This window comes from Garra rufa, chromosome 3 (genome assembly GCF_049309525.1).
Source record: "Garra rufa chromosome 3, GarRuf1.0, whole genome shotgun sequence".
NCBI classification, from domain to species: domain Eukaryota; kingdom Metazoa; phylum Chordata; class Actinopteri; order Cypriniformes; family Cyprinidae; genus Garra; species Garra rufa.
The window spans coordinates 48837949-48863161 of record NC_133363.1 but is presented as its reverse complement, the minus strand read 5'-3'; the positions used below and the strand labels follow the sequence as shown (position 1 = coordinate 48863161).

Below are 25213 nucleotides of genomic sequence, written 5' to 3'. Positions count from 1 at the left end.
ACTCTATTTCCACCACATGCAAAGTCTTTCATAAAACGACTTATTATGAAACGATCTCTGTGACTTTCAATTTTCTGGATGGTGCGAAAAGTGCTCAGTCGTCCACTAATTGCACATTCAAAGTAATTAAACCGGGCCGTCGAGCTTTGAGAGATGCGTTACAGATAAGCGCCGGCTGGCCACCACCCTTGCTACCCGTGGCCGCGCGCCAGAGCGCAGCTGCATTAGCAGACAGTCGGTGGATCCTCGCGCGTTGTTTGGTATGCGGCTGGTTGCAGGCAGTGACGACGCGCTCTCTCTCTCTTTCTCTCTCCCTCCCCCCCCTCTCCGCGCTTCAGTCTGAATGAGCACGATCCTCGTCCTGCCACAGGCTTGCGTTCTTGAGGAATTCGTCATCAATGAAAGTGAAGGAAGACTAAACGGAAGTCGAGAAACGCTAGAATGCCGACAGGTCAGAGGAGACAGACTATTCCTTAATGGGTGAGTTAATTATAAATAACATGTATTCATTTTTACGCGAGAAAACACTTGTAGCTGTGTCTATTTATTTGATTTGTCTCAGATGGGTTTATCGCTTTCTTCTCATTGCGAAGTAACACGCATTTCTTTAAAAAATGTATTTTACCTCAAGCGTTTACGTGTGACTCATCTGTAAAAAAGTACATAAAAGTCTGATTTAAGTGTTTACAATTACTTATGCCTGAAAACGAGTAGCTGCAAAAGTGAATGAGTTCATAAACGTTTAAAAATGCATATTTAAGGCATTTTCAAGTAATTACGCTTTTTTGCTTTTCATTGTTTGGCAACGATCCTGTGCGCAGGTTAATACAATGCGTTGCAAATGCTACTAACTCTAATTTTAGTGACAGCAGTGCTGGTTATTTGCTATTATGTAGTTAGGGATGAATCTCAAAGATTGTATTGAAATGCGCTGTGATGTGTAACAGAACTTTAGTGTTTCCTCTGCGCATCGCTCCACATCCATTACGCATCTTATTAATCAAGTGAAATAAACACATTAAGTCAAACATTTGCGTGAAATAGAGTCATGACCTTACGCAAGTCCTTCCCCAGTTTTTATCAATTCACTGTCAATGTCAAAGAGCGCCAAATGAATCCACTTCCAGTGGCATTTAAATGTGGCGTCTTTGCTCTAAGAAATCCAGTTTTACATGTCAGATTCAGTGATAAGTAGAAACAGATTTATGAGCACGGGTCACGTTCATAGTACTTGCTGAGCCTTGAGCTAATTAAAATTGATGATTAATTGATGATGTCAGTTTAATAAGTGGGACCACTCTGAGCCTAGCTGGGAATTTATGACTGCTGGTTTCGTGCGGTGACATTTTGCGTCGCGATGTGTCCAGATTCCTTTCAGCTTCCTTCCCGCTGCTTGGGGTCTGCGTAACGGGGACTTGGAGAGGCGCGCGCCCGCGAGAAAGACTGAGGACGCGTACAGGTTCGAAAATTGGACGCTGTAATAAGATGAAATGACGCAATACGGCTGACATCATCTGACATCAGAGTTTAGCGTCGTTCAGAAATAAGTCAAGAGTGCTTTTCCTGTTCTATTATAAAAAGGTGTGTTTTTGTGCTATATTTAGCGTCGTTCAAAAATAATATTAGGTCTGCTTTTTGAGAATCAAAGTGAGTTAAACGGTATCCTATTGTTTAATAGAGTTTTTTGAAACAGATTTTAAGACAATGAATTATTTTATGCTTCCATGAGGCAGTTCAAACTGATGTGCTGTGGAGCGATTTGCAACCAGTTTGAACAATGGATCTGTTTCTCAGACTCATTGTGGTGACTCATTTCTACAGTTACTAATATTGTAAATATATCTTTCTCTCTTCTGACTTCCGTAATCTGTTTCTCTATATTTGATCTGTTTTGGAAATTCATGGAAATGCTACTTCAGCTTTCTTTTACTTTCGGAACAAAAGGGAACACAGCAATCATGGCTGTGTGACCCTGGACCACAAAACCAGTCATAAGAGTCAATTTTTGGAAACTGAAATGTATACATCATCTGAAAGCTGAATAAATAAGCTTTCCATTGATGTATGGTTTATTAGGATAATTAGGACAATATTTGTTTGTAATATTTGGAATCTGAGTGTGCAAAAAAATCTAAATATCACCATTGAAGTTGTCAAAATGAAGTTCTTAGCAATGCATAATCAATAATTAAGTTTTGATATTCACAGTAGAAAATGTACAAAATGTCTTCATGGAACATGATCTTTACTTAATATCCTAATGATTTTTGGCATAAAAGAAAGATATTTTGACCCATACAATGTATTGTTGGCTATTGCCACAAATATACCCGTGCTACTTACGATGGTTTTATGATCCAGGGTCACAAATACGTTTACCCATCTCTGACTTCTGCTTCTGATAACCCTGAAAATGTAAAAAGGGTCAATTAGAAATAAACTACAAGGGATGTATGTGAATATTACAGTATATTTCCCTGGGTGTGGTTTTGGGTTTGTTCATATATTCTGGTGATAGTGATTCCAGATCATTTAAAATACATCTTAGCTGATCTAGAATCAGCTTTTATGATTTTCTTTCTGATCTCATTGGGTTATGTATTGAAGTGGACATCTGATCTAGAGTCAACACCCTGGAGAGAAATTGATGATGTGAGGCTGTGCCGGAGTGTGTTCTGGTGTGCTGGGCTTTGGTTTTATGTTTAATGTTCTGATTCTCAGTGGGGTTTCTCTCATAAATATGAATTGGCTGCCTGGTGAAGGCATTAGGGCTTTGTCGGTGTGGCCCTGGACTGTGTTTAGTCAGTGTTCTGTCAGATCTGATTGTACCCAGTGGGAACGGCTCAGCAGCATGAATGAAACACAGTAGTTCGTAGTATTTACATTGAGATTGTGGTTGCATTTTTGTTACTTTAGTTGGTTTTTGTTGACACGTCTTTGGAATGTGTGTTTTTACTAACAAACCAGCACACATAGATTGTGGGATAAAGAACGTCAATACTCTTAAGCCGGTGACTTGACCTGCTCCAGTTTATATTCATTTGCTGGTTTGACAAACACCATGCACATTAGAAGATCCTCCTCGTAATATTTTTGTGTTCTTTAATTGCTTTATGCAAAACGAAAGCTGTCCAAACAGGTGCCGAACACACATGGATAAATACATGCTCGCAGTGCAGGGAAACGCTTGTGTGTGTTCACAGGGGAAAATTCCCTTTCTGCTTGTCTGCCCTTTTTTCTCTCTTTTCCTCTCTGTCAGTCTTTCACATCCCCTCATCTCATCTGATCTTGTCTCGGTGTGCTCTCGTGCCCATGTCCCTGGATTACAGCCCCAGAGACAAGCTGCCGAAACAGCCCACCTGTCACAGTCTTCCACCCTAAGGACTAAAGACATCCCAGGTTCAGTGCCACAGCATGGGGAGTTTCTCTGACCGTTTCCCCCCTGAGTCTGTCTTTTTTTAGGTGTGGAAATACATGAGATAGCCCATATGGCACTTTTCTTTCCTGGGCGGCATTGGTGTTGGGATGAATCACAGGGGGTATTTTGATATTCAGTGACTAAACATAACATTTACTGTTCAAATATTTGAAATCAGTGGGGTTTTGTAAAAGAAATTAATAATATTATTCAGCAAGGACACATTAAATTGATTAAAAGTGTCTGTAAAGACTTCTTATTTTCTATTTAAATGAATGCAGTTCTTTTGAACTTTCCATTCATCATAAGAATCTCGAAAAAAGTTTCCACCAAAATATTAAGCAGCAGAACTTTTTTCAATTGCGATAATAAGAAATGGTACTTGAGCACCAAGTCAGCACATTAGAATGATTTCTGAAGGATCATGTCACACTGAATATTACTGAATATTATCGTATTTTTGATCAAATATATGCAGCCTTGGATAGCAGAAGATACTTCATTCAAAAACATTAAAAACTCAACCCCAAATATTTAAAGGGATAGTTGATCCAAAAACTTAAATTCTGTCATTTATTACTCACCCTCATATCGTTTCAAACCAATAAGACCTTCGTTCATCTTTGGAACACAAGTTAAGATTTTTTTTGATGAAACCTGAGGGCTTTTTGTCCCTGCAGACAGCAACGCAACTACCAAATTCAACTCCCAGAAAGGTAGTAAGGACATCATTAAAATAGTCAATATGTGACCCTGGACCACAAAACCAGTCTTAAGTCGCTGGGGTATATTTTGTAGCAATAGCCAAAAATAAATTATATGGGTCAAAATTATTGATTTTTCTTTTATGCCAAAAATCATTAGGAAATTAAGTAAAGATCATGTTCCATAAAGATTTTTTGTAAAATTTCTACTATAGATATATCAAAATGTAATTTTTGATTAGTAATATGCATTGTTAAGAACTTAATTTGGAAAACTTTAAAGGTGATTTTCTCAGTATTTTGATTTTTTTGCACCCTCAGATTCCAGAACTTCAAATAGTTGTATCTCGGCCAAATATTGTCATATCCTAACAAACCATATATCAATAGAAAGCTTATTTATTGAGCTTTCATATGATGTATACATCTCAGTTTTGTAAAATTTAACCTTATGACTGGTTTTGTGGTCCAGGGTCACACATGACATCAGTGGTTCAACCCCATTTTCTGAAGCTACAAAAATACTTTCTGTGCGCAAAGAAAACAAAAATAATGACTTAAGTCAACAGTTACTTCTCTTCGGGGTCATTCTTTGACACACGCTCATGAAAGTACCATGATGCATGGGAAAGCTCTCGGATTTCATCAAAAATATCTTAATTTATGTTCCGAAGATGAACGAAGGTCTTACAGAATTTGAAAGACAAAAGGGTGAGAAATTAATGACTGAGGTGAACTATCCCTTTAAAAAATAGTCTATTTCTGAATGTTTGAGTATAGAGGCGCAGGTTATGCTAATATTAATAGACTTTAATATATCACATAAAACTGATAAAGCTGACATTGTTTGTTCTCGGGAGTATAGTTCAGTTACAGTTTATGAGTTGCCATCAAAGAACTTTGACCTTTCTCATGACTGATTGGAATAAGAAAAATCCAGTGCCTGTTTCTCTTCAGTTGTTCAGTATTCATGAGTATAGTAATGTCTTTGGTGCTGTCACTGCACCTCTGTCTTTCCTTTCGCATGACTTGGCAGGTGAGGTGTTTCTTTAAAGTGACATGTCTGTGGAGACCCATGTTCATTTCAGCAGCCTGTTTTCAGTTGTTACACTCTTTAACTGTGCAAGTGGTGTCAGCAGTTCAGATCAAACTTCAGCAAGGATAGCAGAATACAGTATTGGCCTGATATACTATAGCTTATACAGCAGTCAGTTTATTAGCAGAAGGATAAATGGAACTAGAAGGCTGCTTTGGAAGTGACAAAATACTATAGAAATGTGAATAAAATGTGAAACCCAGTGATTTTCAAACTGGAGTTGGGGGGTGTTAGGGATGATAGCAAAAAAAAAAAAAATACTAAGTGCATTTTTATATGATATGTACCTGGGGTTCGCAAGACCCAAAATACATACCAATTGGTATATATCACTGCAGTTTTCAACAGAAATGTCCACTAGAGGAGGTAAAACAGCGAGCACTTGTAATGATTTTTGTACACAGTTATGATTACAGCTCTATATGTTTTGCTTTCTGGACGTAAGCTCAGCCAGCACAGAATTGGGCTTAGGATGTGGAATTCTAATGCGGATGCAGTGGACATTTCTGTAGGAAACGGCAGTGATACGTACCTATTGGTACATATTTTCCGTCTCACAAAATAATTTTGTTATGAGACCTGGTTGTTCTTAACTCATGTATCAGATTTGATATTATGGATTCATTTTGCTCTTTAAAAACTAATTGAATTTTCATTCTGTTTGCAGCTTTAGCTTTTATCTCTAAAAAAATGGTGGTTATATGACAGTATAATCTGCAAAATTGGTTTGCGACTGTTTACTGTGAGAGGTATTATTATAATAATAAATCTGTATTCATTTGAAAATGTTGCTCTTCAGATATATGCATCTGACGAATCTGATGAATAGTCGGCAGAGAGAAATGTTACTTAAATACTCAAATATTTGCTGGATCATGTTTTAATAATTTACTTTAGGCTTTTGTACAAGGACAGTATCATCCAAAAATGAAAATTCTGTCATCATTTACTCCCTTTATGTCATTCCAAACCAGTATGACTTTTATTTCTTCTGAACACAAAAGCCTTTTTAGTTACCATTGACTTCTTTTGTATGGACAAAAGAGTCGTTTCTCAAAATTTTGTTCCATAGTAGAAAGAAAGAAAATTTAAGAATAAAGAATAAAGTTTCTGTCTCTGGACCACATAACCAGTCGTAAGCAGCCCGGGTATGTTTGTAGCAATAGCCAACAATATATTGTATGGGTCAAAATTATAGATTTTTTTCTTTTATGCCAACAATCATTAGGATATCAAGTAAAGATCATGTTCCATGAAGATATTTTGTAGATTTCCTACCATAAATATACAAAACCTAATTTTACATTAGTAATATGCATTGCTAAGAACATCATTTGGACAACTTTATTTTAGATTCAAAATTTAGATTTTCAAATTCCAGATTTTCAAATTTCAAATATTTTCATACCCTAACAAAAACCATACATGCTTTCAGATGATGTATAAATCTTCAAAAAAGCTCAAAGAATAGACTCTTATGACTAGTTTTGTGGTCCAGGTTCACATATATAGTTGTCTCTATATTTTCAAATGGGACCATAATATTTGGCCATCCTTGACATGAAAAAGTTTTAACGGATTTTGATTCTCATATGACATATAGTAATGGGTTTTCCCTAGACTGTAGGAAGGTTGGAAGCAAGTACTTTATAAAATGACAGACTGGTATAAGAAATTTGCAAATAAGCAGAGACATATACCTCTGGTACCTCTGCAATTTGCTTACACTGCACTTGGAGAACAGAGACACGCTTCTCCAACTCGCTGTCAGTGTCCACAATTAGAGTGGTATCACTGCCACTAGTTGCTCACTTCAGTTCTGACATTTGTTCAAATTTAATGATACAACTAATAAAGATTAGGTTTCACGACCTGAGAATCCCCGTAGAATCCGTGGTCACATTAGTAAATAAGCAAACTGTGTGTACAGAACGAGATAAGGCACTCAAAGGACTAATGACAGTGTGTATGTGGCATAGACTCAACAACATAATGGGATTTATTTATAGTACAATAGAAGATGTGGTTAAAGCTGTTAAACATATTAGAGAAAGTAATTCAGACAAAGAAGCAAGGCCAACACAGTCCATGCAGAAGAGGTGACTCTTTCCCTTGGCTTGAAGATACAACAACATGATAGATTATTGTTGCAGAACCTGTTTTTCCAGCTACTTGGAATCATTTAGAATATACACAGGAACGAAACCGTTTTCATTTTGTCTTTGTGTATTTGCATGTTCATACTAGTCCTGAACTATATATATTCCTCACGCACTGCATGTGTGCGCACAATAACATCTATTAGAAAGATCAGTGGAGCGCATTTCTAATGTCAGTATATGAAAGTCCTAAATTAAATTGCATATTGTTTTGCAGTATTACTGCACTCAGGAATCAACTCTGGGCCTAGAAATGGTTTATTAGTTCACTGTACTTGAACTAATGTGAATTTACATTTTATGTATTTTCAGACATTATGCATTATACAAAGAAACCGGGCATTCCAGCTACGCAAGGGGTCCTCAACAGGGGGTCCTTGACTTCTAGGATGTCTCTGGTGGTACTGCAGGGGTCTGCCAATTAGTGTGTGATCTCAAGCTATTTAACACAAAATACCTTTAAGTTCACTACAACCAAATACAACTAAAGCTAAAATGTTTTAGTTTTATTATTTTAAGCTTGGCTTCAATTGCCAAAAACTCAATTTTACACATGATGTAACAAGGGTCTCCCACCAAGTGATCTGAAAAAGACTAAATACCCTTGAGCTTGAATAGCTTAGAATAGCTAGAGCTATGTTTTACCAGTTGAGCTACAGAAACACTGCTGTTTACTGCATTGTAAACAAGTTTGAATTATAGGCATCTGCTACATTGAAACTAACAGATGCGTAAAAAGCAGCGAAGTTGTTTGTGCGTTTTGTTCCTGTTGCTGACAGGCTTTTTGGTGATTACAGAAAACGTTGTATCAGTTGTTTATTGTAAGAAGACTAAGACTAGATTACAGACACATGGCTATTTTGTATTTGTAAACTTTGAGTGGATAATTGATAGTCTTTGTAGCTCAACAGTATGTTTAGAAGTGCTACAGATGGCCTTTTTTGCTTGATGTCTCTTGTTTAATTTCAAAATGTGCATGACACGTTCAGCTAAACAATGGCCTTGAATATGGTCTTTTTTCTCTTTGTTCTGATGTTCTATTTTCATCTTGTTCTAATTTTAAATCTGGACATTCGGTTTCCATAATACTTACTGGAAATGCTTCAGCTGGTGTCATCAGCAATTCCTCATATGCATTCTGTCTGTATCTGACTGTGAGGGTTGAGGTTCCAGCTGTGGAAAAACACACAGAGCTTCGCATGTGGCTTTGGACCCTGCGTGTGCAAAATGTGTGAGGCTTAAATTCCGAATGCTGTGAGCGTTGTGTAAATCGTCGGCTGTCACCTGGAACGCATATGAGCCGGACCACAGTGCTGCCCACAACGGTATTCACAGTGTCGCCATTTACAGAACACACACAAACACACACACATTAGAATCTGATTGATTTGTGTGTCAGTGCTAAATTGATCTGACAAATAGAAAGCACGTCTCATCAGTAGACAGAAGCAGGTAGGATTTATGGCTCTTTGAAATTAGCAGAAGGATTTAAAACACAAACCTTACAAAAAAATGTTGCTGCTTTGCTGGTTTCCGCTGGTTCAAGATCAAAATCCATCTAAAACCAGCCAACAGCCAGTTTGAGCCCGCATAGGAGACCAGCTAAGACCAGTTTAGGCTGGTTTAATGTTTTTTTTTATCGCTTTCTGTTATCTGAAACATGATGTGATCTCTTTCTCCCCACAAAATACATTGACATGACAAACGTCACATTACGCACGCACCGAAGTTTCTGCGCAACGGCTGCACCTGTGGAGTGTCCCGGTAGTCGTAAAAACTGAAGTATATTTAATTTACGAAGCAGAAAATGCTTAATACCCATAAAGTTGTGAAGCATGGAGCAGGGCCATGTAGAGTAATTATTTTTATTGTCCGTGGCCGCAGACATCAGTGGCTTCCAGAGACTTTGTAAAAGTTTCCGAAAACAAATTCCTCCAAAAAAGGGCTCTGAATGGTCAGTGTTTCTTAGACAAGCTCCAGATCTCATTAGAAAGTGTATTCAGACCTTTTAAAGACAAAGTGAGTGGTGCTAACCTTTGCAAAAATGGCTCCCATAAAGCGCAGACGTTGAGAATGGTTGGTGGGACGTTAGTATAATTGGTTGATGTGTGTTTACTTATAGTTTTGACTCAACTCCAAAGAGCATACCCTAAAGTCTCTTTTTAAAGGATTAGTTCAGTTCCAAAATCAAAATTTCCTGGTAATTTCCTCACCCCCATGTCATCCAAGATGTTAATTTTTTTTCTTCAGTTAAAAAGAAATGTTTTTTGAGGAAAACATTGCAGAAGATTTCTCAATAGTGGACTTCAATGGGAGCCAACAGTTTGAAGGTCCAAATTGCAGTTTCAATGCAAAAGAGCTCTACATGATCCCAGCCAAGGAATAAGGGTATTATATAGCGAAACGATCTGTAATTTTCTTTAAAAAAAAAAAAAAAAAAAAAAATTAAATACTTTTTAACTCTCTATATAGTGCGGAAGTACCAACCAAGTGTTTACAAAGCAAAAAAAAGTCAAACGGCCTTTATGAAAAAGGTAAACAATGTCGGATGGTTTTGATGAGTTTTTCACCCTACCCTACCTTTTTGAACTGGAGAACAAAGATGAAAAACTAACCACTCGTGACCTTTCCAACGTAGTTACGCAGTGTGTGAAGTCAGAAGACGTGGACATGCCTCCCAGAGCTAGTGCAAGATTTGTGGTTTAAAAGTATAGATTTTTTATTTATTTATTTATTTATGTTAGAAAATTACAGATTGTTTCACTAGATAAGACCCTTATACTTTGGCTGGGATCAGTAGAGCCCTTTGAAGCTGCATTGAAACTGCAATTTGGACCTTGAACTTGTCTCCCTTTGAAGTCCATTATTTGGAGAAAAATCTTGGAATGTCTTTCTCAAAACCCTTTTTTTCCAACTGAAGAAAGAAAGACATGAACACCTTAGATGACATGGGGGTGAGGAAATTATCAGGAAATATTTATTCTGGAAGTAAACTAATCCTTTAATCCTTCAGACATGGTGCTAGCAACAGCAAGGTCATGGGTTCAATTCCCAGGTAAAAAATAAAATGTATGGCTTGAATGCAATGTAAGCATTGAAACATCTGTCAAATCTATAAATGTAAATGTAATAAATATAAGTATTTGTGACCCTGGACCACACGGGTCAATCTAAGGGTCATTTTTTTAATTGAGATGTACCAGTTGCATCAGTATCCAATTACAGTTACATTAAAAAGCTGAATAAATAAGCTTTCCATTGATGTATGGTTTGTTAGGATAGAACAATATTTGGCCAAGATACAACTATTTGGAATCTGAGGGTGCAAAAAAATCTAAATATTGAGAAACTCACCTTTAAAGTTGTTTAAATGAAGTTCCTAGCAATTAAAAATATACTTTTTAATATATATACAGTAGGAAAATTACAAAAAATCTTCATGGAATAATATCTTTACTTAATATCCTAATGATTTTTGGCATAAAAGAAAAATCAATCATTTTTACCCATACAGTGTATTCTTTGCCTATTAATATACCTGTTCTACTTAAGACTGGTTGTGTGGTCCAGGGTCACATTTATTCATCAGTTTTATCTTCCAGCAAGAGAAAATTGTAGGTTTATGATGTTATATGCCAAAGTTTAATACTTATTACGATTGAAGCACTTCAAGACAAGAGTGAGCGATACTAGCGGTGGCTGCCTTACTAACGACAACTGAAATAATATTGACCACACCAGATATTTTGGAAATTTGGGGTCAGGTGTCAATTTAGAGGTCATTGACTTCTAGGGTGTTTGTGTGTTTTTGTGTGTTCATGCGTGTATAAGTGCACACTGTGTCAAACAGTAAAAGCACTGAAGTGGTTCTCTGTTCGCACTGTGTTCCTTTCTGTGACACTGAGAAACCCTGGGTGTCAGAAAGAGGCTTTAAAATATCTCTCAGACTATTACAGGAGGTGTGAGCCATTCAAACATCCATCCTCCCACACAAGGCCTTTCAGTTCAGTTCAGTCCAATCATTCCCCCCCTGCAGCTGTCCTCTTTCTACCTCTTTTCAGATTTCACTCTTACATCCTCATAGTATCCTTTTACGAATTTGACATGTTTTTACATCAGTTTTACTGGTGAATCTGTGTGCAAAAGTTAAGAGACATTTTAGATACTATGCAATATAAAGATTCACATGACAAAAATATCAAATTGCAATTATCTTGCTAAATAAGTGATTGCACTGATGCAATAGTCGCTTTGTGTTTATTTCACCACTTACATTAACATGTGAGCCACGTCGCGCTGAAACCCGAAAGCATCCCAGAACAATGCTGAACTCAGCAGAAAACATATTAAAGATCTTTTTATCAACATAATCTAAAAGGCTTTTATAAAGCAACATAAAAGTGAATTACTAACCCGTTTTTTAAAAAAAGGCATCTTAATGTTTCACACACAAACACTTTCTGTTCACTAACTTAATTGAGTAGATTTAAGTGGACTTAATCTAGATGATATGCAGTTTATAGCTGCAGTTCGAGGTTCGGGTTTCATGTAGATTAATTATCATTTGGGTGTAAATGTGATCCCCTTCTCATGTAAATTCAATTTCACCATGATTGAGTTTGTAATTATTCTCAATGGCTAACTCCTATTAATCATTATATAATTTATGGCTGTTAAGGAAATAATCAGTGGAGTAATGGAAAAATCACTTATATATTTATTTTTAAGTTTGCCTCTTTATTTTAAAATATAGTACACGGCATATGCAGCTTATTTTATTTATATTAATTAAATAGCAATTTGTTTTCAGTTTGATCAAATTTAAGGTCATAAAAAGTCTTAAAAATACTAAATGCTATGACAGAAGTCTCAATTTACATTTTAAGAATTCTGAATATTGCACATTTATGCCAAGCGACTGATTATGAACTACTTTTTAAAGAATTCCGACAATGTTTACTTTATAGGGTTTATACTGAAAGTGTACTGTGGCTCCTACTGTATTTTGGGGTTGTTAATAATTAAAGATTCAGAATAACTTCCAGAATAAAAAATGGATAATTTTCTCACCCCCATGTCATCCAAGATGTTCAAAAAGAAATTAAGGGTTTTGAGGAAAACATTCCAGGATTTTTCTCCATATAGTGGGCTTTAATTGGGATCAACAGGTTGAAGGTCCAAATTGCAGTTTCAATGCAGCTTCAAATGGCTCTACACGATCACAGCCAAAGAATAAGGGTCTTATCTAGGGAAAGTCATTTTCTAAAAAAAAATACTTTTACTAATTACTTTTTAACCACAAATGCTCATCTTGCAATATCTTGACCTCACACATTAGACTATCATGTTGGAAAAGTTATGCGTGTCAGAGGCGGAAGTACCGACCTAGTTTTTACAAAGCGAATGCACAAAGAAAGTCAAATGGAGTGCAAAAAAAGGTAAAACAACAATGTGGGATGATTTTGAAGTTGGAGGAGAAAATGAGAGTTTTTCACCCTACTCTACCTTTTTGAACCAAAGTACACAGACTAACCTAGAACTAACGCATGACCTTTCTTACGTGAATACGCAATGCGTGAAGTCACGGACACACATCGCAGAGCTAGTGCAAGACGAGCATTTGTGGTTATAGAGTATATAAATCTTTATTTTTTTGGAAATGAGAGCTTGTTTCGCTAGATAAGACCCTTATTCTTCAGCTGGGATTGTGTAGAGCCCTTTGAAGCTGCATTGAAACTGCAATTTGGACCTTGCTCACCTTTGAAGTCCACTATATGGAGAACAAATCCTTTCTTTTCGACTGAAGAAAGAAGACATGAACATCTTGGATGACATGGGGGTGAGTAAATTTCCTTTCAACTGCTAATATAAAGTTTTAAAATGCAATTTTAAGATTGTATGTATTGAATGTATGGGTTTGGACATATTTATGCAGGTCTTTAAAAGCTCTGCAGATACCCTGATATCGATGTTTAAGTCTCAGCCTTAAAGGTCTCTCTTTCTTGATAAATAAGGAGGCTTTACACAGCCACATCTCCTCTCTGTGTCTTGGTGGGGAACTGACATGCTCTCTGGGGTGGCATCAATAGATACAGCATGTTCAGTTTGTGTCCTGCTGTGTGCCCTCTGTGACATCACGACTCACTGCTCACCGTTATGTGCCCGTGTGCGCTTTCACAACGGCTGGTGTGACTTTGAGATTCAAACAGTGTGGAGAACACGAATTAACATTGTCAAGGGCAGGAATCTTTGCTTGTCTAAAGTTCAGGGCCTCAGAACAGGACACAAGGGTGCGTCTGAGATTGAATTTATGCTGTGAAGTAGCAAGACAGACAGTGAGAGAGAGAAGGGGCACGATAGAGGACAGGAAGGCAGCCAGCCATCAAAAAAGTTATTGAATAAAGCAGGTCAGTCCATATCCAGATCAGTCTCTGTCCCTTGTTGAAAGGCCATTTATCAAGGCTTATGTACTGTATATACCTGCACATGTAATCAGATGAACTTAACTGTCCTCAGAATAGTGCCTGCTGGAAACTGACATTATGTAGTGTTTAGAGATGCACTGCTATTAAAATTCTGTCCAAAAACTGAGAAATATCTTATTGTTATGATCATTTTTAATGTTTGGCTGATATTAAAACACTAAAAAACAATGTAATAAAAACACCCATGTGGGTTCACAGCATTTATAATACACAGATTAAAAATGGATATTCATTTTGAGATTCACTCAAGACAGTATTTGTGACCCTGGACCAAAAAATCAGTCTTAAGTAGCACAGGAATATTTGTAGCAATAGCTAAAAATTCATTGCATGGGTCAAAATAGTAAAAATCATGTTCCACTAAGAAATTTTGTAAATTTCTTACTGTAAATTTATCAAAACTTAATTTTTGATTAGTATTATGCATTGCACCCTCAGATACCAGTATTTTCAAATAGTTGTATTTTGGCCAAATATTGCCCTATCCTAACAAATACATCAATGGAAAGCTTAATTTTTAGCTTATATATTATATATATATATATTAGCTTTCAGATGATGCATAAATCTCAATTTTAAAAAATGCACCCTTATGACTGGTTTTGTGGTCAAGGGTCACATTTAAAGGGAAAGTTTACCGTCATCAAGTTGTATGTGTTTTGTTTTTCACTGTGGAACACAATAAGAATATTAAAATTTATATAAATTAAGAATATAAAATTATTTTATTTGGAAATGCTTTGTTTTAGTTTCATACAATTCAAGACCATTTTCTGTCGTAGGCTTTTTATGAGGCTTGTTCCTAACTCAGTTTGTCTTTTTTTCACATCTGCTACTTTATGTGTATAGTTTGAAGCTACTCTCTTTAGTATTTTCATCACTGTGTCCCCATGAAATCAAGATTGAAGTTTTTTGGCTTTTAGTATGAATGCATTCTTAAGGTTATTTGTAAGGTAGTGTGCTCCAAAACTGACAAAACTTGCATTTAGAAGATATACCGTTTAAAACTTAGAGTCTCTAACTTCCGCCAACATGGACCAACCATTTTGATGACATCACCCTGCACTTCAGCTTCTCATCAAACTTTTCTGTCCAATCAAATGCTCTCTGGAATTCTGTGTCCCACCCCCTACACTATAAATAGACACTGAAGCTGTGGCTAAAATTGGTCACTTGTTCACAGAATTTCTATTTTCTGTATGATAAATGCCACGTAGTGCACTATATAGGGGATAGGGAACGATTCAGACAGTGTAAATACTGTATGCATTCCACTAGGGCGAATAAAGTCTGGTTTCACATTGTGTCGTACAAACCACCACAGCGTGCACACAGAGTCGGCACAAACCACAAAACGTATTGGACTCATTTAAAGTTTACACATAGTGCTATTTTATATATAGATAATGCTATTTGGATGAGATGTCATACGCTGTCAAATGCGGCTTTACCCAGCTCAACAGCTCTGGCTGTGATTCAAACGAAACGCTATTGGCTATTTAAAAAAAGAGGCGAGACTGCTGGGTATGTCCTGATCTGTCTTCCTGTTTCAGTTCAAATAGAATAACCCTGTGTGTTTCAAAGCATTTTGGTGGACCTTTAATGATTTGCGAACATATAGTCCTAAAATATGTTCCCAACCCGAATCACTTCTTATTTGAATCCGATGTGCATAAATTATTTTAAAAAAATGAAAACCCGAACCAAGACAGACACTGATAAATTTAGACCAAAGTCTGAATTGACCCGATGACAGTTTATTTCAAACCTCACTGGACTCGAATGTAAAATGCAGCAACATCTGCACAGCCTGCAGCTCTTCACAGTGAAGAGCAGAGGCTTTTTCAACTAGTATGCCAGACTAAAATTGGAGACGACAATTTAGAAACCGGTGTAAATGTAAAAGTATGGCCATCTTCCTGTAGATGTTCCATGTAGATGATATTCATTCTCTTATCCTTTATATTATTTACATTAGCTACGCTTTTAACCCATGTTGCCAGATAATGTAGCCTAACTTTGTGTATGTCAACATGTGTATCAGTGTATGTTAATTGGATTTTGATTAGTAGCATTAACCTCAGCTAAATGGTTTTCTGTAATCAATAACTGGCAACAATGCATAGTTCTTCTGCTTGGGTGAGCAATTCCGAGTAGATAAACTGCTAATAGCTTTGTTGTACCTCAAATGAAAAGAAAATTTATACTTATGCTAATATTAATAAGCAAATCCCTGCACTCATTCTCTCAAATGGCTTGTGTGTTGCAGAGCACAGTTTCTGTGGAGCTCCTGCCTCTGCAGTGCACAACAGTATTCCAGAGGGTTTGCTTTTTTACACAGACTGACAGAGAACAGAGAAGTAAGGCGATAGGAAATGTTGTCATAGAATTATTTAATATGTATTTGTTTTAAATAATTATGTTATTAAATGCCTGAAACGAGTAAATTTGAAATATGCCCTATTATAAAATAATTTGGGTGGTCTTGGGTCCATTTAGCACATTAATTAAAGGGGACATCAGAGGCCCATTTTCCACAAGTTGGTATGATTCTTTAGGGCAAGGGTCGGCAAGTAAGCCAAAACTTTTTGCCACTGATGGCGGGCCAGAACATAGTCAAAAGAAAAATTTAAGAAAATGATGAAAAAGTGCAACTAATTGCCTGTGACTAATAGACTGTTACAGTGTCTTTTGTAACTAGTAGTGAGCTGTTACTCCAGGGTAAATACAGGAATCGTGGAGTTAAATTTAATAACTTTTAAAGACCTTTTTAAGACTCTTTCCATGATTTTTTTTCATCACCACTTCAAGTTTTAACTGGTTACATAGGCAACACTTAAACTTACATTGACTATATATTGATTGTAAGATAGCACAACTAAACAGTCTTTTTGTTTGTGTTAACTTCTTATCAATGCAACATAATTCAGAAGGGTGGCAACGAAGTACAAGAGAATTAATTGAGTGACTAACCCAATGCAAGTTATTTAGAAAGAGAACCCTGAAACAAGAATTAGACTGAGAATTTGACTAATTAACAATTGACAAAACTTAGTGAAGAGGGAAATTTGTCATGGAAAACACGTGTTGGTTCGCAGTTTTAACACATTTGGTTAAATTTATTTTTAAGATCTGAGGTAAACTATCTGTTGTTGCTTTAAGTATGGCTATAAATGTTACACAAAATGATATTCAAACTCACATTAGACACTTTTAACATTGAACAAAGCACATAATCAGTACCTGAGATTATAACTGTCATAGTTTGTGTTGTAGTTCCAGCCGCAACGTTGTAGAAATAGAAACCGTTTCTAAAATTGAAATTTTGTGTGTCGCCACCGTGGCTAATTAGGACAAAAACTCATTTTATCATGTGTCCCAGTGTCACGTAACAGCAAACCATTTTGGTGCATGTCTCTTTAAATGATAATGAGCTACTGCTCACCCCGCCCCTCTCTTCAGTTTTTTGTTTATTTGGTAGCTCATTACTATAAAAAACTAAACTAATTCACTGCATCCTCAGTGACTCTGATGTCAGGAGAAAATGAAGACTCATATGTTCACTTTTACATCCAACTACAAAACACATGCCTTGATTACGAAACGATGTCGCTACAGCAGCTCGAGCACAGAGAAAATGGTGGCCAGCGTACAACTGGCTGAGGGTGGAAATATGCTAATATGGGACAGTCTGTCAGCAAACGTGGGCGGGGCCTAAGCAGTATGATGTCACACTGCTCAGAAAATCAAAACAACTTGATAATTGAGACTGTTTAGGTTTATAAGGATTTAAAAAAAAAAGAAGTGAATGAATTTTTATCATTGTAGGGTGGTTGTGTGGATGGTTGAGACACATTTATATGCAAACACCATGTAAAAGTGAATTTTGCATCCCCTTTAAAAATGAACCAAGACCCAGACTAATCTCAGATCAAAATTTTGGACCTAAACCAGTTTTGGTCTCAGGATAGACCTTGGCTTTTTGGATCCAAGTAGACCCATGAAGACCTCTACCCTATAGGTTGTGAGAGGATATAGTTTGTCCCACAGACTGTTGTCGATGTGTATTTCATGCAGTGGGAGTTTATGATAATGTGTGAAGAAAGCTTCACAAATCTTGGCCGGAACCCACACACACATATTTACAATTGATCCAAACCATGAGGCTGCCCTCTATTCTTATAATCCTCTTTACTTTGTGATCTTTTTATCTGGGGCCTTACGGATGACAGAGCAGAGTGAGGAAGCAAGACCTCTCCACCACAGTCTTGGAAGAAACCTGTTTTACAGCCAATTGTGGAACAAACAATGCGCCTTTCTCAAACAAATGCACATACTATGGCATATTGCCCCTGGAGAAACAGGCACCTTGCTGGCTTGAGGAGCTTTCACATCAGAGGAGCGTTCATATTTCCTATAACCACAGGAACTGGGAATGTTTTTAGTTTAGGGTTCAGAGTAGGGTCTAACCCAGCACAATAGGAACTAGCAGTGACATAAGTGTACGTTGATTAGCCAAATGCAAGCTGTACGAAACACACTACGCTTGGCATTGGAAAACTGTGTAAACACACAGTTTACATATATTTACTCCACAAACTAACTCCAACAATCATGGAAAAAAGTGATAAATGGACTGACACCGAAGTCCAGGTTCCTCTCAGTCCTCCACCCTTTAGCAGTTGTCGTTATTGAATGCCGCAATTAAATGACATGGTTGTAGGCTGGCTTACATCACTTCAGAGTTCTTACTAGTAGTGCAAATGCAACCAGAAAAATAGATCTGGGGAAAGTTTAGTTCTTGGGTGACCGCCCTGGTGGCTAGTTCCTAAAAATGATATTGTGATATTCTTTTTTTGTTCTTTTTGTCTTAGGTAGGTTGGCGCACATGTACACACTTAACACACACCTCGCTGACTCTGTGATGTCCCTTCTCCTCCTAATGTCACTCAACAGTTGTACCTCGCCTAGCAGCCCCGCTGAGGGTTCTGGGACGTAAAGTTCTCTGACGGTGTGTCATTTGCTTGTCGGCTTTATTTGTCAGGTTGTATTTAGAATTTGAGTTGCTTTCAGAATAAGTAAACAGAGCAAGTAAACATGGGTCATGACCCAAAAATTGAAAGTTTTTGAAATGCAAACAGTAAAAAGTAATTTGCCATTTACAGCCAATTGGCTACTAATTTTTGAAGTTATCAGTCATTCAGAATGTCTAGCCAAAACAAAAATATCATTATCGAAGTCACATCTTAGATTTAAATGTTTATTGGTAAATCTGGTTCTGAATCATTGAATGGCTTTCAGCTTTACAACAGTCAGTCATTGTGAAATAAACAACATGATCACATGACAAAAACGTGCCTGTGGGAACTTTTTCGCAAGACGCAAAATACGTACCGCCATGTACGTTTCGTGACATATTCGATGTAGAGTGTAGAGACCTGCGCGGGACGGATTTTTCTGTCCCGCTCCCGCAAGATTGTGTCCCGCTCCCGCGGAAATAAATGTTATCTCGTCCCGCTCCCGCCCGCGACATTCATATTTTGTCCCGCTCCCGCCCGCAAAAGCCCGCATAAAATTAACCTATAGAGATTTTTTCAGTACATCGGTTGAATTTACATGAAAAAGTTCTGTAACATCTCCACTAGACCCCAGCATAAATGCTCTGGATAAAATATTTGTTATTTAGGCTAAGCATCAACATTCACAAACCACTGTTATTCTTAACAAAAAAGCAAACATGAGCTACTGCGTGCATCCACGGCAGAATGCAAACAAACAAAGCTCCTTTAAAGCTGACATCTCAGTACGCAATCTCATAAAGCTCTTATAACACAATTGATATTATGCACAATTAGCCTTTCATAAATGTCTACACTTTGTGTGTTGTAATTCGTAAGCACGCAATATTCAGCACTGTGCAAAACTTTTGAGCAGTGAGTGGATTTTAACTTGAACACCACTGATTGGCGATGCGTTCCAGAAATCAGCAGATGGCTACATTCCTCACGCTGCAAACAAGCTTTAAATCGAAACTGCCTATTCTCATGCTTACTAATCATATTTATGTTGTTCTTGCAGCTTTTGTGCAATAGGTGAATAACAATTTTTTGTTTTTAGATATTTTATGTTTAGATATTTCTATTTTGCGGGAGTCCCGCGAATCATTTTATTTTCCCGCATCCCGCACACACACGAGTCTTTACCCGCCCGCACCCGCACTTACCCATCAAGTTTCGTCCCGCGCCACACTCTGTTGCGTTGGGTCCCGCGGTTGCAGGTCTCTAGTAGAGTGTCCACTGAGTTGTGCTAAAAGAGTGTTTGTTTTTTCCCCTGGAATAGATGAACGTACATATGGTACATTTTATGTGATGTTGGTTTTGTACCTGTCACCGCAGTCCATTGAGTGGCGCTATAACTCTAATGTTCCCTGACGTTTTAAAATAACGTACCATCTGCACTATACCTAAACCTACCTGATAGTATGAACAAAATTGAATGTGAGGTAAAAACGCAAGCATGCCATTTTGGCTTGTTTTTCGATCCCTGATTTTTCCGCTCTTTCATTATGAGTCATGTTTTTCCAATTCTGTGTCAGCTGAGCTACTGAGCAAGCTTGTTTCATTTGAAAAGCAAAACATATGAAGCTGTAATCATAACTGTCTACTACTGTTTTACCGCCTCTAGTGTTCATTTCTTTTGGAAACTGCAGTGATATGTACTTATTGGTATGTACTTTGCATTTTGCGAAAAAGTTCCCACAGGTACGTTTTCGTCATGAGATCAGGAATTGCTAATGTTGGAGGAACTCTGATAGAGATGGCATGCAAAGTGATAGGACATCATTTATGAATCATAACCAGCCAAACTGCCTAGTAAGTTGATATGCATTATTGATATTTATCCACAGTTGGCAGGTTGGTCGGTGTGAATTATAAACCCTACTTATATACAACTTATCCAGTGTACAGTCGTGGCCAAAAGTTTTGAGTATGACACAAATATTAGTTTTCACAAAGTTTGCTGCTCAACTGCTTTTAGATCTTTGTTTCAGTTGTTTCTGTGATGTACTGAAATATAATTACAAGCACTTCATATGTTTCAAAGGCTTTTATCGACAATTACATGACATTTATGCAAAGAGTCAGTATTTGCAGTGTTGGCCCTTCTTTTTCAGGACCTCTGCAATTCGACTGGGCATGCTCTCAATCAACTTCTGGGTCAAATCCTGACTGATAGCAACCCATTCTTTCATAATCACTTCTTGGAGTTTGTCAGAATTAGTGGGTTTTTGTTTGTCCACCCGCCACTTGAGGATTGACCACAAGTTCTCAATGGGATTATGATCTGGGGAGTTTCCAGTCCATGGACCCAAAATTTCAATGTTTTGAACCCCGAACCACTTAGTTATCACTATTGTTGTATGGCACGGTGCTCCATCGTGCTGGAAAATGCATTGTTCTTCACCAAACTGTTGTTGGATTGTTGGAAGAAGTTGCTGTTGGAGGGTGTTTTGGTACCATTCTTTATTTATGGCTGTGTTTTTAGGCAAAATTGTGAGTGAGCCCACTCCCTTGGATGAGAAGCAATGAATGGTTTCAGGATGCTTTACTGTTGGCATGACACAGGACTGATGGTAGCACTCACCTTTTCTTCTCCGGACAAGCCTTTTTCCAGATGCCCCAAACAATCGGAAAGAGGCTTCATCTGAGAATATGACTTTGCCCCAGTCCTCAGAAGTCCATTCGCCATACTTTTTGCAGAAGATTAATCTGTCCCTGATGTTTTTTTTGCTGCCCTTCTTGACACCAGGCCATCTTCCAAAAGTCTTGGCCTCACTGTGTGTGCAGATGTGCTCACACCTGCCTGCTGCCATTCCTGAGCAAGCTCTGCACTGGTGGCACTCCGATCCCGCAGCTGAATCCTCTTTAGGAGATGATCCTGGCGCTTGCTGGACTTTCTTGAACTCCCAGAAGCCTTCTTAACAATGTAGTGGAAAGTTTTTTTCTTGTTATAAGTTTTTTTTTCAAGTTTTTTTGCTGTTATAAAAACTTAAGCAGCAACTTTTCCAATTTCCAATATTTATGTAATTCTCAAAACTTTTGGCCACGACTGTAGATTCTGCTGAAATTGCACGTGAAGTATTGTCAGCTGAATGTAAACCATAGTGTGATACCTTGAGCAGATATATTGTATTTATGGCATCTGGTCAATCTATAAAAAGTCATTTTGAAGCTGGTTATGCTCTTTGCTGAGCTGATGTGATTGTCTGTTTCAGACAGTTATAGATGAGGTATGGATGGCCTCTGTGGTCGCACTGCGGTGTGTAGAAGATTGAATTTCTTTAATTGTCTCAGAAAGTCAATCCTCTGGGTCGTGTTTTCTTTTACTGTAAAGTCGGTGATTGCCTTCCACTTGATGCGCTGTGAAATTATGGGTCCTATCAACCTGAAGCTGTGTTAAAGTGAAGTTGGTGTTAAAAGGTCATTGTAACAGCTCCAGTTCCGACACCGTTTGACAGACCGCCTCTAGGCAGCTCCTTCGCTGTTGCTCATGAGGCCAAAAATCAAGGTTATGGTGAGGAACTTTTATAGGAAGTACATTTTTTGGACTTAAGCAGTAATGTAAAGCTTGTAAATTATATGAAAGCACTTGCATTAATTCTTCTGGTAAATCCTATGCATTATTTGAGCTGAAAAGCTATTAAAAATCCCATTTTGGTTACATTGTCCTGACACTACAATCATGTTAATGTGTTAAGTTTGTCTTGTGGCTATACTTGTGAAATACTGAGTATTGTAACATTTACTAATTGTAGGAATAGAGTGAAATTATATTTGTGGTACTACCCTCATGTTGTTCCAAGCCGTTCTTCTGTGTTCCACATACAGGTTTGGAATGACATGAGGTAAATAAACAGTTTATTTAATTTTTATTTTAACTATACCTTTAACTTGAATTTGGAATATTTTTCTTGAATTCTTTTATCACTTTGACACAAACACCACCAAAACTTTATGTACTAAACAAGCCAATTTCCATGTTTACATACTGTTTTCAAAACTGTTAAACTTAAGTTCAAAACCTAGCATAATACAAAAATGAATAAGACAGAAATTTGTAACAGTTCTACAGTAATATCATATAAAAAAAATGGCGAAAGATTGGTGAAAACCTTTGCTATAGTTATGTAAGAATTGATTGAGAGTTCTTTTGGGGCATTAATGCATTTTTATAGTTTTAGTGCATTTTAAATGTGAAATTAACTGCTGTGTCAAGTTGAAAGATGGTTAGGAAAAAAAGTCACTTTAGTATTGAGAAATGTGTCCTAGTGATTGTAAAAAAAACTGTAAAAGTAAACTTTGTATGTTATATAATCTGCTTCTCTACTGCCTTTGCTGTGAAAGATGGCATTAGAGAGTTAAACCCATTGCTAAATTCCACAGAAAAAATAGATTCCATGTGCACATTGCAGTAGGTCCTGTAGATGGTCTTTAATTGTTTTGGGAATATCTTCTAGACTTGTTAATGGGTCCTTGGTGAACAAGTCCACTTAAAGTTTTCTCTTCTACACTGAAGTCTATAGCCATCTGTCTTCATGTGTTGTTGAAATTTCGCTATTAAAACCTGTAGTCGTCCTGTTTTCTCATTACTTCGCTTTAAGGTTTGACACAGGAGGGCATATTGATTGCAGATGAGTGTGTGTGAATGGCGCACAAACATTGTTTCAGTAAATGTGGACAGAATGTGCCAGACATTGCAGACTCCCATTCAAGCGATCATTTGAGGGAAAAAAAAACACCTTGATATTGGAAACATAATCCCACATCTTACACATAGACTCCAGTGTGACTTCTCATCATGGGGCAACAGTAAATCTTGTTTTTGGAATTCCATTTCTGGTGGTCCTTTCTCAGTGGCCATCAAGCCACAAATATTTCTGTAATGTGACCCAAAGGGATTAGACCTGTCAAACTGATGAATGACCCGCTGTTCAGATGTGTAATGAAATGCATCCTGGACACGATTTGGACTTAATCTCATGTCTCACTGGGCTGTTTTCCTGGATGCGCATTAAGAAAGGACCAGGTAGAGGGAAGTTTTATTAATTTATTTTTTTTGTGGGGGAAACACTAATAAAATTGTTCTGTATTCAGTACTTGTTCCCTTGTCCTCTACTTTGTAGGAGAATGGATGGACCACCATTATCATAGAGATTTCAGAGAGTTAAGGTAATGAGACCCTAAGAAGATTATGTTCAAAGGATCTTGACCATTTGTGGGCTAAAAAAGTTTTTTTTTAGCGAAATCCTAGCTGAATAACATTACATACTTAAAAATAAAAGTTCCAAATGGTTGTTATTTCAGTGATGCCTTAGAAGAGCCATTTTGGTACCCCAAATAACCTTTCAGTGAACAGTTCTTCAACAAACCATTTTGAAGAACGTTTTAAAAATCTAAATAAACTTTTTCCACTACAAAGAAACTTTCCTGCATTTGAAAGGTTCCATGGATGTTCAAAATTCTTCATGGAACCATCAATGCCAGTAAAGAACCTTTATTTTTAGTGAAATAATGTGTAATGTGTGAAATGGATGAAATCTTATGCATTGGGAATTTAGAAAGTGGCAAATACACTCTTAAAAATAAAGGTGCTTTAAAAGGTTTTTCACAGTGATGCCATAGAAGAACCATTTTTGGTTCCACAAAGAACTATTCAGTCGAAGGTTCTTTAAAGAACCATCTATTTCTTACCTTTTTTGTAAAATCTGAAGAACCTTCTTTCACCACAAAGAACCTTTTGTGAAACAGAAAGGTTCTTCAGATATTAAAGGTTCTTTATGGAACCATTTAGATAAAAAAGTTCTTCTATGGCATCGTCAAGCAATTTTATTTTTAAGAGTGTAGAAGCAAAACTTTTGTGGAAGGGAAATCTGTGTAATTACTGGAAAGTTTTTCCCCCCTGTGATATCTTAGAAACTACTGTATGACTTTCCTATAAACCAGGAACGAGCTTACCATTTGGCGTAACAAGATGAAAATGCAAATCCACGATCCTTTGTGTTCTACTGCTCCTGGGCCAAACAATGCTTAATACACAAAGCCTGACAAGAGAAAATTAGTATACACTGATGGATGACTTGCATCGTAGACATTGTTTTAAGACTGATGACTGTGTTTAGGAAGCTGATATCTTGGATGATCCAAAAATCGTGGATTGCAGCTCGGATTGACCCATCAAAAAGCACAAAGAAGGAACATGACGGAGAAGACAAAAAGGAAGAGAGTGAAACATATTAATCAAAAGGTACATTACTTTACTTTTGGGTTTTGTCTTTGTCTATTTTGGAGTTT

At 37.2% G+C, this 25213-nt stretch overlaps 1 protein-coding gene across 1 annotated transcript in view; it reads left to right on the top strand.

Moving 5' to 3' along the window:
* Nucleotides 1–357: 357 nt before the first annotated feature.
* htr2cl1 (5-hydroxytryptamine (serotonin) receptor 2C, G protein-coupled-like 1) overlaps nt 358–25213 on the top strand; it is a 124563-nt gene continuing 99707 nt past the window's right edge. The window contains exon 1 of the mRNA XM_073837230.1: nt 358–480. The gene's annotated coding sequence lies outside the window, so the exon portion shown is untranslated. The remainder of the gene's footprint in view (nt 481–25213) is intronic.